Raw genomic sequence first — 14,359 nt, 5'->3', positions numbered from 1 at the left:
AATGGAAAGGCAGGGAGGTTAACTGGGCTGAGCCCGGTAGGTTACCCCGAACTGGGGAAAGGGATCGAAAGATGAGGAGGAATAGAGAAGTTCACACTTTGGACTGGTACGCACACAATCAAGTGTTCGTCGCTGAGTCGATCACAAGCGGTAATATAGGCTGGTGCATTTCAAGAAGCACGTACGTTCGAGCTTTTCGAGTTGGTCCGTTCCACCTTCTACGGCCATCTAAATAATTAATTTCTCTTCGTTGTACGCAGCGCGCTCGTGCAAGCAACGGACGGTGTCCACTCTCCCATTGCGACCGCGGGCGCTGTCGATGTTCTCGCACGCCTTGCAGCTGCCGCGTGGGGATTTTGTGTACGCCGCAGGTCCCGAGTTTTACACATGCACACACACCATCGTGGGCCGTTATCCGCGGCCGGGGGCTCTCTTTTCCAAGTGGTCGATTTGTCCGGTGTCGTTGGCAGCGCCTGGCGTTCGTCCACGGCAAAACACTCGGGCAAAGCAAACAAATAGAATGAATCTTACTTAGTACCTAAAGGATGGGATCGAACGGAAAAGAACTTTGGGGGCGGGGGGGGGGGGTGTACTTAGTCGACCTATGAGGCTTGCTTCTATGGCGAATGAAACCACTGTTATTGGTGGCAATGGGAATTGAACACACGCCGGAGGGCTGATGTGTGTGTACTTTAAAGGTTAGTACGGTACATGTGCGGGGATTGTTACATATATACAACCATTCGTGCACGTGCGTCGATGAGAAAAAGTCGCGCGATGCGCAGCGCCGTCATTTGTGCGTACGCTACGTATCGCCTCTGTTCTCTTCGTAACAAACCTGTCGGCTCGCGAAGCGTCGTGGTCGCTCGTGCGTGCAGTGGACGTGGGCGCGCCTCGGTGAGCGGACTAGCCCCTGTACACCGTTTTATCTCCCGGAGCGTGAGGGCGAGGACGACCGCGGCGCCCGCCGCACGCACTTCGAGACAGCGCATGCGCTGTCTCGAAGCTGTTGTTGCACGCTGACCGACCCGGATGCACTGATTCGCCCTTTTCTGTAAATGTCGAGGGCGGGGGGAGGGGGAGGAAAGAGAGAGAAAAGTTGTATGTTCCACTGTATCGTCTTTAGCCATAATCATCTCGCGTTGAACGGCGCCTACTGCGCGGACGGAGCTGGAAGCCGTGCCTTTTGATGTTAAGCGCTTTGCGCTCCGCGATCGGTCCAGTGGCGAAACCAAAAGCGAAGGTCTTGGGCCCGTGGCTTGGTCGCGGACGCTGTTGTTATTAGTTTGCTGTTGAAACGTACCGATTAGGTTAACGCCAGCTGCAGCGAGTTGATAAGAGCGGCGCTTGAAAGGCACAGAACGAAGAGAGGATCTGTTTCTCAGCGCTGCCCGTTTTCGCACGATGCAGTACCAACTAGCCCGCCAGACTATACGTGCTCCAGCGCGCAGCAGTCCCGCGTCTAGATTAAGAGGGAGCGTGGACTGCGTTGCCGGTGTCGTTGCGTGGCCAGAGCGGGCCAGCGCACACACGCCACGCCCCGAAATGTGTCGCGGTTCGGGCACTGCTGTCCGCAACTGGGCGAGAAAGGGAGGAAGAGAGGCTTTGGTGGGCGACGACGTTGAGTGGATTACGTGGTCGTCGTACCCCCCCGCCAGTGGACTGCCAGTGACTGCTGTACCGCACGCGGGCGGCGTGCTGTCGTTGCCTCGGAAAGCGGGGCGCCGTCCGTCGCTCGCCGGCCGGCCGGGGAGGCTTGTGTCACGTCGGCGCTTCTCTCCTGTCCGGCGGCCGTGTTAATTGCCGGCCGTTATTAACGAGCGCTCGTGGCCGGCTGCCGCGTGCCTTACCGACCCCCCTCTCCGACATCGCCCGCTGTACTTTCCCGCTGCCTCGGTGATGTCGCGCGCGCAGGAGCAGAAAATGGCGGCGGCGGCCCTTCCATGATCGATGTGCGCGTAATGGAAGCCAAGTGCTCGTCGTCGTTGTGGGCACTTACCCCCTCCCCCCCCCCCCCTTTCCTTTCACGTTGAATGCTAATAACGCGAGTGTGGGGCCTTGCTCGCTCGTGAGGAAGTTTTCTTTTTTCTTTCTTTTTAACCAGATGAGAGCCGCCGCCGTACTGACCCTCGACCCCATCGCGACGCCATAGACTTAATTGCGTGGCTCGGTGGCAGCGTGTTCGCACGTTAGCCGGCGCTGTGCCATGCCGTGGAGAGCGAACGCTGTTTTGAGGAGACCGGCACTCGCTCGTGGAGTGTGGGAACTGCGTCGTCGTGCATGGCTAAACTGGCTTTTTTATCTCTTTGAAGCTACACCGTGTTTCCCGTTGTTCCTTCGATAAGCGTTACAGGCGGGAAATCCTTCGTTACCGAAACGTACTATGCCCGTGCGTGTGTGTGTCTCGAGTCCCGAAGTTGTAGGAGGTGTGGGTGGGACCCCAGAGGTTACTGCAATTCCGTAGCAGGCACTGCGGACGTGATCCGACGCGTCGGGCGCCTCGTCCCGGGGGAGGTAAGACCGTAATCGTGCAGGGGATTTGGCCTCGGAGAAATTGAGACGCGAGGAGGTGGCGGTGGTGACAGGACTTATGGCAAGCTCTATTCTGCCCTCTAGAGAATTTATGTTGCTGCTTTCGTACGCCCAACACAGCGGGACCAGCCTCGCTGGATTGCGCGCCTCAAAGTCCAACGTCGTATAGCTGTGTTCCTCGCTGGGACGCCTTCGCCGGCCTTATCTCTGGCGCGTGCCCGTCTTCCTGTAAGGGCTTCCTGCGCCGTTGTCTTATCGTTGCGAGCACGCCAATTCCCGAGGAGGCTGCTGCTGCTTCTCGGCGAGCGCAGAACATCCTACGGCGCCGCCATTGCCACCAGGCAAGCAGTGTAGATTGTACTTAAGTGGTGACCTGGGCCGCCCGAATCCTGCCTGTCAGTGCGCTAGGCCAAGCAGCTAGCAGCACTTGCTGCAAGAATTTGAATCACAACCATATGCGGAGAGAGCCCTGCTGGGTAGGTGAGGGTAGGCGCAGTTTCCACTAGAAGTGGAAACTGCGCGATTTAGTGTATGTTGTCCATGGTTAAAAAAAAAAGAAGAAAAACAGCTGGAACGGCAGAAGACACAGAAGGAAAAACCAACAGCTCTTGTCCTGTCTATTTCTCTTTCCGTGCCTTCTCGTTTTTTTTCTACCACGTAGGCGAGGCTTGCCTTTTGGCCATCCTTCACGTCTATACCCGTTGGCTCTGTTCCTCTTGGCAACCTTAGATTGGAAGGGGATCGCAACACGGATTCCTATGGCAGGAGTTTGCACGGCGAGCCTTTTCATCATCCAGAAGCATGCGCCAACACTAGCGCTCGAGCCTGAGTTAGCGCCTCTCTCTCGGCTTGTTTGTCTTCTTTCGGACTCCGTGGGCGGCCGTTTCTCTTTTTTCTCGCAGTTTTAGGATTGCGCGAAGCTCTCAAGTTTAGTCCGTAAACACGCGCAGAAAGCAGCAGGTACTCGCCGCCGCCAAAGACGACAAAAGCGGCGCAGGCCGAACTCGGTTGCAGAAGCAGGGAGCGGGCAGGCGTGTGTGTGTCTGTGTGCGTGTGTGGAGGGTATACGTGCTTCGGCTGGCTGCGTGTGGTACGGCACAGCGCGTGGGCGGCGGCGGCGGCCGCACCACCAGCGAGAAGCGATGCGCGCATGCTGCAGGTGCGGTAAAGCCTTTTGTCTCTGGCCGCCAGAGCGGTGCCTGCAGCGGCGGCGATTAGCCGTAATCCCCGGGGCCTTGCGCACAACAGCGCTCCAGGCCGTTCCGTGCCGTTTCTCTCTTTTTTCCTCGCCTGTTCAGAGGACGAAGAGGACACTTTTACGCTGCCGTCGGCTCTGGGGCTTCTGATCTTTGTTTTGGCCGCTCCCCTTCCTCCTCCGTCCGTCCCCAGTTCTCGGGTTTCGTGAATAAAAAAGGCAGGAGCACGAGCGCTCGCAGTTTTCGTTTGTATTCCGCCGGACGAATGGTCTGTCCTCCCCGCGGGCGGGCGCTCTCTTTTGCATTCCGCGCGCCCGTTTTCTTGTTTCGCGTTGCCGTCCCCATCACCCATTCATCCTGCGTTTCGGGAGCCCTTCCCCCTCGCTTCGCCGCGCGAGTGCTTCATCCCCCGGCTTGCGTAATGGCGGTGTACATGGGAAGAGGATCTCCTCCGAGCCTGGGCGGAAAGCGAGGCTTCACAGGAAGGCGAGGGGCGGCGCGCGGATCAAGGGGAGGCGGAGGGGTGCTTCTATTCTTCGCGCTCGGCCGCGGCTGTCGTAACACACGAGCGCCCGGCGGGATGCATTTTACCCCTTTTCCCGTCTCCCCCTCCCACTCTTTTTGTTCCCCAGCCGCCTCCTGTCGGGTTCCCATTTCGCCAAAAGCTCATCGTCCGTCCGTCGGGGCGGGAGGGACAATCCCTTCCCTCACCGCTACCTTTCGAAAGTGCGCACACCACCGGAAGGATTGACGTCGACGTGAGAGCGGGATCGGTGGGGGAAAGAGGTTGATATGGGGAATACACGGCCCCCGGCTCTTCCGAAGCGAAGCAGCTTCGACGACGAGCGGGCCTCGGTTGCCGCGGCAACCGTTGCCAGGCGGCGCGCAGGCGCGCCGCTGGCTTGGTTCCCTGATGGGCTGCTCTGCTCTGCCATTGGTCGCCGTCGGGCGGGGATTGTTCGTTTGTTGTTTCCCCATTCGCCGGTTTTTGTGTCCAAGTGCACGTGCGCGCCGCCGTCGACGCCGCCGGCGGGATCGCGAGAAAATGGAGCCGGAGACGGATGGCGAAAGGAATGGGACTTTGGGTCCCCGCCGTGTCCGTTTTTCGCTGTTTGCCGGAGGCTGTCCCAGAATCAGATACGTGCAGCGCAGCGGAAGCCTCAGCTGCGGTCAGCGCGCCGTCCGTGCGATAACATTCCTTGGCACGTTCGAACGCCTTTGTTGTTGCTCCGTCTCGTCTGGATGTGAAATCGTGTATCGCTCTTCTTTTCAGGGGTTGTGGGCCTGGGCGATGTGACAGGCACAAACGCGACTCGCGAGCCGTGAATACATTGTCGAGATACACGACTGCGCTTGGAAATTAAGCACGCTTGCATCGGGTGTCAGTCTTCGTTCGTGCTGCACACGATTCACTCGCGTTTTCGACTTCAGATACGCGGCTTGTTCGAAATGGATTGCCGTAAGGTATCTGCGGCAAGGGAGCCGCTGTGATGGCGTGTGCATAGCTTGATGGGGCTGGCGCGTTTGTGGCATCGGCGTCAGCCGCCTTGCTGGGCAATCGTTTCGTGAACACTGCTGGCGCGGGCTTCGCTTGGACTCCGGCTGTTCGGTGTTTGTCGTTCGCTTCTACGCGGCCTGCATTGCCTTTACCTAATCTTAGTACGAGCTAGGAAGTCGCGTAGCTGGCCGGTCGTCGCCTCTTGAGGCTCGAGAGAATGCGCGCCTCCGTGCCACTCGCTTTTTCGGTTCCTTCCTTAATGCATAGGCGGAACAAGTTTAACATCTCGGAGCGAATCAAGAAAGAAACCACGTGTTTTTGTACAGCCTGTAGACGTTTGACGTAAATACAGCAGCGAGCGGCGACGTCCTCAATTTGTTGCCGTGAAAAACGTCGTTGAAAATGACTTTCTCAGCGCTGTTACCGACTCCCCGTTCTGCGTCTGCTACCCGCTTCGAAACTCGAGACGCACTGCTTCGTTCAACTGCTGTTTTACTTTAGAAGCTCGTTTTCTGCCGGCCGCTGACTTCTCCGCCGAATTTACTTTTGCATTTTTGTTAATAAGTGTTCTCCTCGATACGCACGAGCTCTTTCACATGTATGCTTTCTTCTGCCGGTGCACTGATTATAGCGTAATTTTTTTAACTCCACCTTTGCTCGGAGGAAACGAAGACGCCGTGATCCAGCTCCAGTGCTACTGTAAGCTCCCGACCGGTTAATGCCGGTCACTGGCGAGTAACGCGCCTCTAACGCAATAGCAAAGCAGCTCACAGAGACAGGTTTTTTTCACGCTCTCTTGCTCACGCGTTTAGGCCGGTAACCAAATCCCTGACCTCGGCGAAGCACTTTCGTGCAAGCTAAAGCTTTGGTTGCACATATGTCGCCGTTTCCGTGCAGCACAGCGTGATCGGGGAGATCTTGTCTCTGGACGCGCACCCTGGCGTTCAGAGAAGGAGAACGCTCTGCACTATGTAGAGCCACGATCGGCACGACGACGCCGGTGCATATATGCTGCTGCGTTTAGTTTTGCGGTGGGCATGCACGGAGCACGTGACCCACGAGAACTGTACCTTGCTGGAGATAAACAACTGCTATACACGGACGACTCGACGGACCGGCGTGTTCGCGACCGAGTGTCCCGATGCACCGATGAGGAACGCGTGGATTCGCGTATTTTGTTCGAAGCACCGCTGCAGCCCCCGCTTTGGCAACGTTGCGCGGTATTGTCGAGGCGCTGCGCGGGTCTAGCGCATGCGTGACCGGAAGACACAATCTCGCGGCATGCTGCTCCGCCCACAGTGTAATGCCCGCTGCTCAAGTGCGCCGGATGAATTTGTCCCAGTTTCGCGGCGACCCATTATTTAGCCATTGTTCGGGTCTCCACGTCAAACAGTGACGTCTCCTGCTTCGTGCGCGGACTCTGGACGCGCCTATGTAGCTTGTCCGTATATGGGGCTGCGACTGCGTATACGTGCAGTGCTTTAACCGTACTGGGCGAGCACCTATCCTGGACGTGTCGCTGCTGTTGACCTCAAGCGAACGTGGTAGCCGCCGTGGCGGCGGTGTTTTCCAAGGGGGTCAGCAGAAGTGTGTACTCACGATTGCGCGAACCTCGCTCAAAAGAAAGCTCGCGCACCAGTCTCAGTGGCACCACTGAATCCGGCGGCAAGCTCTCGCGAGATCACCATTGCTGCAACGACAAGTGCGCTCAGCTGTTCGCCCGCTGGAAAGCGCCGTTAGCAGAGGCAACGTGAAGGTGCGAATGTGCCCTGTCGTTTCTGGGGGCGTGACGTATGCAGTGACGTCCATGCTGAAAGGGAGTGCCTAATATGTGTTCACGACCGAAAATCATTCTCGTTCTTGCGCTGGAATTAATGAACCGTATACTAAAAGGCAGGTTCTTAGGAAAACTATACATCGAAAGCATTGCCGAGTGAATCCTGACCTCGAGCTGCTGCTGCAGTAGCCGTTACTTTGCCGGTTTGGCGTTGCCTTCCGTGTTAACGCGCCGCGGGCTACTTTGGTTGCCATTCTACTAATTTCGACATATCGTCGAATTCGCCGTTATGTCAGTTTTTAACTGGCTCACAGGGTAGCTACGGCCTCTCCGATGGGCTGCCGATGGGGTTCAATACGCCTCAGAAAGCGTCCTCAGAAAGGCACCCACGGACAGCACATGTTCCTGTCGTCGTCCCTATTTGTGCCTGTATGTACGGCAGAAAGCGTCGTAACGGGACAGCAGGGTTGCCAGTTAGGCGCAGCGCTCCGTGGAACCTTTTGAGTGATGACTCGCGCGCTCGATGGCTTTGGCCGAGGGGAACCGCGCAGCGCTCCTCTTGGCTTGGTGCCTCGTTGACGTAAGACTCTGTCGACGTACGCGGCGCGCGCGCTTCGTTTTGGGGGGTGATGCAGTCGGGCCTGTCCCGCGTGCTTGGCCATGCACCCTGCTGGCCCTGCAGCTTGCGGTTGGAAAACGGAGAGAAGCGCTGCCGCGCGCAGAAGAATGATCGGCTGTCTTCCTGCGGATGCGTGCCCGGTGAACTTGTTGACTGTTCGCCGCCTTCCTCTCGAGGAGTTATTTGCGCAGTTCGCATGTGCGTCGACTGCACGTCTCTGCGGCGGAAAGGTCCGTGTCGGATTCTTTTGTAGGCTGGTTTCGTCGTACAATATGAGCTGCAACGAGTTCGAAGGGGCGGCATGGCGATGACATACGAAAACTTGGAGAATTGAAATGCTGTTTCAATTGATGGTGTTTGTTAATTAGTTTTCGTACGTCAACGCCGTCGTGCAGTCTTGGAGCCCCATCAAACACGGGCACCGTGTTGCAGCGCGCAACTGTACTTGGGTGCCTAATTTCAGAAAGCTTTCGTGTGCCTCATTCGTAAGCAGCGGGGATGAACAAACTCGTCACACTTGCCGTAAGATTTGGCGCACCCTGAAGCGGTCGGCCGAAGTCAAATTTGCAACAGCTGTTCAATTGTGTTCATTTGTGACCTACCCTAAGCAGAGCGACCGGCGCTACATACTTGTGGCGACGAATATGCAGTCTTCGCAAAAATCAGAGCCTACTTGCAATGAAATGCAGGTTGCGGCAACGCAGACGAGCATAGGAAAGCCTAATACTGCACGTGGAACTCGTGACGTGAATATTCGTAGTGGAATACTCAAAATTTCCTAGTCACTGCGAGGCCGGCCTGTCCGCTTGGGCTTACAGCAACGCTGAGGACAAATATGACGTCTATAGTTCGTAGTGGTCTTGTTTGTGACACCACTCGGCTTCCCAATGGCTAGCACCTGCACGAAGTTTGGTCCTGCAGTGATTGTAAGCGCGGAACGTATTCGCAGTATTCTAAGCAGCGGTGAGCCGTACCCCCGATCCTGTGCGTGCCGCCTATGTCTCTCTCTCTCTCTCGATGCGCAACCGATGGAACCTTCGTTCGAGTTAGACCTGTCCGGCTTGTACGCTGTTCGCTTGCGTAGCGAGCGCGGTGCCGCCTCGGAGGCGAACACCTGTGTGACCCCCGCCGCACCTGTTTTCTTTGCCGGAGGAGATGGCTTCGCGCACGTGCGTGTAGGCGCTACATGGATGTCCTCGGGCGGCTCCGCAGCCGGCGGGAGCGGCGCAACCGGTTCTGGATTGCGTCTGCGAGGCGTGCTCTTCTCCGCCGCCCGCCATCAGTAGCGCGGTTCCTCTGCTGTGGCATGGCATATACGCGCGCTGGTCGAATTGCTGGCGGGTGTGCGCCTGAGGTTCCATCCAGTACCCGGCGTCGTGCTCGTCCTCCCGATTGTCAGCCGTCGACCCAGCGGGGCTGGCTTGACCGGAGGACGCTCCTGCGAGGTCGACGCACGTTTATTCCCGTGATGTCGCTCGCTGTACGCGATCTGTCAAAGCCGTATTACAGGCTGCACGTGACGTCACGTTCTTTGTCGTACAGCGACTTCAAAAGAAGCGGTACGAGACGCAAAAGGGACAGTCTTGCGCAAATAGACATTGTGAAGCAGTACTAGCGAGATTATTGTCCAGAGCTACCGTGCCAAGTTATGGGACCGTAATTCTCGATCGACCGCTTTCGGAGAGGTCACGTTTACGAGCGCGTTGATTGGCTCAGCCAGTCGAAGTGGTTGTTGTGGCGTAAGCGCCGTCTTAAACCCCATCTAGCGGTATTCTCACGTCGCGCAGTTTCCTTGCGCGTTAGCGGGGAGGCCTGTCTCCTCGGTGAGGCGAAGCGCTGAACGTTACGTCATTCAGAAGGTGATACCGTCCCTAAAATGACCTATCGGGTATGCCTTTCACTAGCTACTCTCGTTTTCCTGCAGCAGGCAATCTCTTCGGTTGCAGCAACCCCGCGACGTCGGGCAGTGACGTCATCCTTCCAAAACCCGACTCCACGTAGGGTCACATGTGCACAAGTACACCACCGACTGCCAGACACACAGGTTGCGTGTTGGGCGCTGAGCGTCTCGTCTCGGCTCGTTTTGCTTGCGGCCGCTGTCTTTGTTCCTAGTTCTTTCTCGTCGCCCTTCTGGGCCGCATGCAATCGCCCTATTTCTGGGAGCTGACCTCGGTCGCACAGAACTTTCTTGCTCCCCGAAAGAGTAACAAACCGCACGTGCCCTGCGGCGTCCGCCGTGGCGCTTGTTAAAAACTTCCACGCCAGCAGCGACGTCCCCGCTGCGACGCTCCCCGAGTGAAACCGACTTCTTTGGCTGTGCTGTCGTGCGAGCTAAGGTCTATACCCTGTTCTTCAGTAGCGTACGGCTCTGGTGGCATGCTCGGGTTCCTGCATTCCTCTTCGGTTTCCTTCGAGTCCTCGCGGGCCCAGCCGGGGTGGGTGATCGTTAAACTTTATCTGCAAACGAGTCGTGCAATCGCGGGAGTTCTATTTTTACCAGAGAGATGCCGTGACAGCGCGCGCTGCGGTCGCTTTGCAGTCGCCGATGCCTTCCGAGCGGGCTGCGAACCTTGGCGCTTTTGTTTTCGTCTTTGGCCGTCTTGTGTGTGTGTGCGCGCGTGTTGGCACCGTGAGGGACACTTCGCGACCTTATGGCGGCGAAGTGTGCGTCAGGCACGAGTTGGCAAGTTAATCTTGCGACTCGCAGTCGTGCTTCGTTTTTCTCGCTGCCGACGACGGATTACCACCTGGATCGTACCACCGTAGCCTAAGAGGCGAACGCTGAGTCATCGCGCGTGGGACGGGTGTGTCTGCTGCGTAAAGCGCGTTCAATCATGCAAAGCGACGGCCGTCGACTCCGTGTCCAGAGGCATCGCTGCGGTGGCGCCGAAGCGCGTCGCCTCGACTGTGGGTTGCCGAGGTGCGCGTTGGCCACCTTTTCTGTATAGCAGACAGCCCAGCGCTGCCGTAACATTACGTTTATTGCCTGTTGGGTGGGAGCTAATAGCGTCGAAGGTTTTTGTTATGTGTGGGGTAATGTCCCTGCGCATCTGGGTTTTGAAATGACTCCTATAGACCGAATGACGAGTCATCACCGCCATGATTGGTGCAGTGTTGCTAGCTCGCTGCACTACAGCGCGTCGTGTCTCCGTCGGAACGCGAAGAAGTCACGCCATGTCGTGCAGAAGCCAAGGATTGCGACAACGACGCTGCGTCACGTTCGACTGTGGCCTCTGCATCCATTAATTGCAGGCGCACGTTGTTGATGGCGGCATTTTACGCGAGAGGTCCGCGCGAGTGAGAGGCCCCTCGTCTCTTGTGTCGTTGCCAGTTCGATGATGCGTGTGGTGTCCGTAGCAAAAGAAGCCGCCGCACTTGTTCGCTGTCAAAGAAACGAGATCGTCGAAATATTCATTTGCATTTGGACGAATTTATTTACGTTACTTAATGAACGCCGTATTGCATATACATGAGCACCCTCGGCAATGGCGTCGTGGGAAGTTCGGGCCGTGCCGGCCGGCCGGGCTCGGCGGTGGCGGCTTCGGCTGTCGGGCGACGCTGGATGGAGCGGGGCACACTACTGGGAGAGAGAGAGACAGTGGTGTATGCAGTTGAGAAGGCGGCGGCGGGGGAGGGGGTTGCTTGCGCGGCAAAAAGGGAGGGAAGGCTGCCGCGTGCGTTCTTTATTTTGTCGCGCCGAGGACGAATGGGGGAAGGCCTGTGGCGGCACGCCATTGGTCCCGTCCTCGGGAAGGACGCGAGGAGCATGGCGTTAGAGCGAGAGGAGGTCGGCGGCTGAGGAGGAGGAATAAGCGAAGCGCGTACCGAGGTGTGGGCGCGAAGCTGCGACGGGGAAAGAAGCGGGTCGGCGCCGACCGACACAAAGAAGGGGAAAAAAAAGCGAGCCGCAGAGAAAATAAACGAGTTTTCTGCGCGCCTGCCGGAGCTGGAAGCCGGGCAAAAGCAAAATCCTACCCCCGCGCCCAAGGTAAAAGACGAGCGGACGAGGGAGAGAGAGATCGTGGATATGTAAGGGATGTGGTGGTAGAGGGGAGGGAGGCCGAGAGACGACGCTTGGGGAGGAAATATCGAAGAGAGGAAAAGAAATACAAAAACGCACGAGAAACGAAAAAAAAGTGCGCCGACTCGGCAGTGGTCCAGGTCACGTGGGCTCGTCAGGTGGCAGGGGCGCTGTGGGAACGGCGTCACGTGACCTTCCGAGCTGCCAACTCGGTCGGGGGACCGTATACGCACCTGCCGACGGAGCCGTGGGAAGCGCGCGCCAGGCAACTAACGTTAAGGTTCGGCCCCACCGACCTGGCTTCCTTGGCGAGCGAAGTTTGGCTGTTAAAGCTGCATGGGGGGGGGGGGGAGGGGGTCAGTTCGCAGCGCTTTTTGGACTCGCCCGGGGGCCGCGATTCCAAAGGCCGCCGCGCACTGTTGGCGCGACGCGGTCTTCGTGGGCTTTGATACCGCGGTTGTGTTGGCTGCTGGTGCAAGCGAGTCTGAGCTGTGCTAACCGGACTTCGCACCACTGTGACCTAGCCTGGCAGCCCTCCAGTTTTCAGTAGCTTTCACTATTTATTCTTTACATGGTTGCTTACTATTCCCGCAGCTAGGAAAGTAGAGGCGAAAGTATCGCGCTGTTGTATGTTGTCATTCCATGCTTATGGAAGTGGGTTACATGGTTGAATTTTAAGCGAAGCAAGCGGTTTGGTGTGTGCGCGACCGCCAGTCTTCTTTCAAGGAGTCGCAGCGAAGCTTTTCCGCTGCGTTAATACATAGGCCGATGGCTGAGGAGCTCTAATTCGCCGATGTCCTTGTGTGCCGGTGGTGCACTCCAACTTGCCGTGAGCGCCCAATATTTGCTCGAAGGGCCAGAAAGGGCTCGGCACAGCTCTTGGCATGCGGACCTACACGACGTGCAGTCGCTTTTATTGCCTAACGCGGTGCCGAGCCGAACCCATGAGTATTGTTGACGTTACGGGCACGAAAACGCATTTGCCCCCCCCCCCCCCCCCCTTTTTTTTTTCTCCCACGCTGTAAAGCTAGTAGCGAACGCCGAAATGTTTTGTGAAATCGATCTGTTTCCGAGGTCCATGCAGTCACTCACTATAGCATAGATATGGTTAATTGTACTCGCGGGCACACTATTTACAAGCTTGATGTGCACAGCTCAGCCTGGCAAATCTATATAGGCCAGCTATTGTTCCGTTCCTCTTAGGCGGTTCTCGCATAAGCGACGCACGTCACCAAGTGTCTGAAACAAATTGATGCCACGTACGGCAGCGAGAAAGCGCGACACTTGTTCAGAGTAGTGTGGTTTCTTTATGCTGATTACATGCAGCACTGCTTAGGTGTGTTGATAAGCATGGGTCACTGAATGGAAGGCAGGCGAATATTCAGCTGTGTGTAGATAAACAGCCGGTAACCTCGCAGTATTTCCGAACACTTTCTCATGTTCCCATTGCACATTAAGATAGCCCGTCTTGCGACACTAGTGCCTGACAAAAATTGACACCAGCCTCGCATGAACGGTGTCGTGTAAAAAACAAAAAAGCGTATGGTTGTGGTTGTTTACATAACATTGCTTGTATATGCGCATCCATATTGATTGTCGTCACACTGGTAGCGCCTATTTCGCCACGCGTGCACCGGCGAACGACGCCGGACCGAGGTAGGGCCAGCGGGCTGGCGCTCATGGCTGTTGTTACCAGCTGCTAAATCTGCGCAGCTTTTGTGTGCGTCAGACTCTGGCGACGGCTTAGCCTGGGAAGTGCGTCGTTTTTGACGACACGTAGTTTTAAGGCATTGAAACGAATTGGTTCACAAGTGATGCTTTATCCCTGCGTTTCAAGCTCAGCTTACCGCAACGAGCTCGGGCAACTACCACGCCTGCCCTAATAGCTGCCGGTCTGAGAGGCAGGCGTGTTAGGCCGCGCGTACTGGCACTCCCGACTCTGGCGTGTCTAATACATTTGGCGAAGAACCCCACATACTTACAGCTTTTACCTGTGTGCAAGTTATATGAAGAAAATACTCATCAGACACCCTTGTCACCGAAAGATAACCGTTTCCTGCCGCGATAGACGAGCAACACTCCCGGCGAATACCTCGTCTAGCGTGAACAAGTCTTTTCATCAATCATTCAAACAAAAAAGGAATTCCAGCTGCATTTAATAGTTCAGAGGAAGTAGGCAGGAAGGACGATCCTTACCCACTGGGCTGGACTCGCCGTGCAGTTCAAAGAAAAACAGGAAGTCATCACAATTTCGGCAACGGAAGAAAAAAAGAAGGAAATGGCGCTCCGCCGCAGCACAATGCATGATGCACACATTTAATGAATCTCTTCCTCTACATAGCCCGTTGTGAAACGAAGGTCACCTGTGAGCGGATGGCCGGCGTAGCTGCTGTACGTACTCTATACTCCAGCTTCGCCGCTGCCGATGAAAGATAAAAAAAAAAAAAAGTCAGAACTGACTCGCTAGCGTACTGGGGACGTTTTTTATCGAATATGAAACTCGCCAGCGGCGTTATCCCATGCCTACTTGCAAATACGGTGGGAGACAAGTGCCTACGTGGCAATTCGGGGCGGCGGGTTTCGATCTAGGATGCGCTGCGCCGTTCTCTGCCCTAGCCGTCCGTCCTTCTGCAGGCTCGCGCGCCCTCTCCGCAGCCCGCGCCTGCGCACAGCCCGCGCCGCTCTTCTGCTACTGCGGTAAAAGCGGGGGGTGACG

At 56.7% G+C, this 14,359-nt stretch overlaps 1 protein-coding gene and 1 long non-coding RNA gene across 4 annotated transcripts in view; one reads left to right on the top strand and one right to left on the bottom strand.

Moving 5' to 3' along the window:
• spen (split ends) overlaps nucleotides 1–14,359 on the top strand; it is a 210,956-nt gene that overhangs the window by 113,492 nt on the left and 83,105 nt on the right. The window lies entirely within an intron of this gene.
• Nucleotides 11,033–14,314, bottom strand: LOC135919329 (uncharacterized). The gene is made up of 2 exons (XR_010569937.1): nucleotides 13,840–14,314; nucleotides 11,033–11,202 (listed from the first exon to the last, which is right to left on the bottom strand). It is a non-coding gene; the product is annotated as an uncharacterized lncRNA (long non-coding RNA).

The sequence above is a fragment of the Dermacentor albipictus genome, chromosome 2, assembly GCF_038994185.2.
Source record: "Dermacentor albipictus isolate Rhodes 1998 colony chromosome 2, USDA_Dalb.pri_finalv2, whole genome shotgun sequence".
Taxonomy (NCBI): Eukaryota; Metazoa; Arthropoda; class Arachnida; order Ixodida; family Ixodidae; genus Dermacentor; species Dermacentor albipictus.
This window is presented reverse-complemented; position numbering and strand designations above follow the sequence as displayed.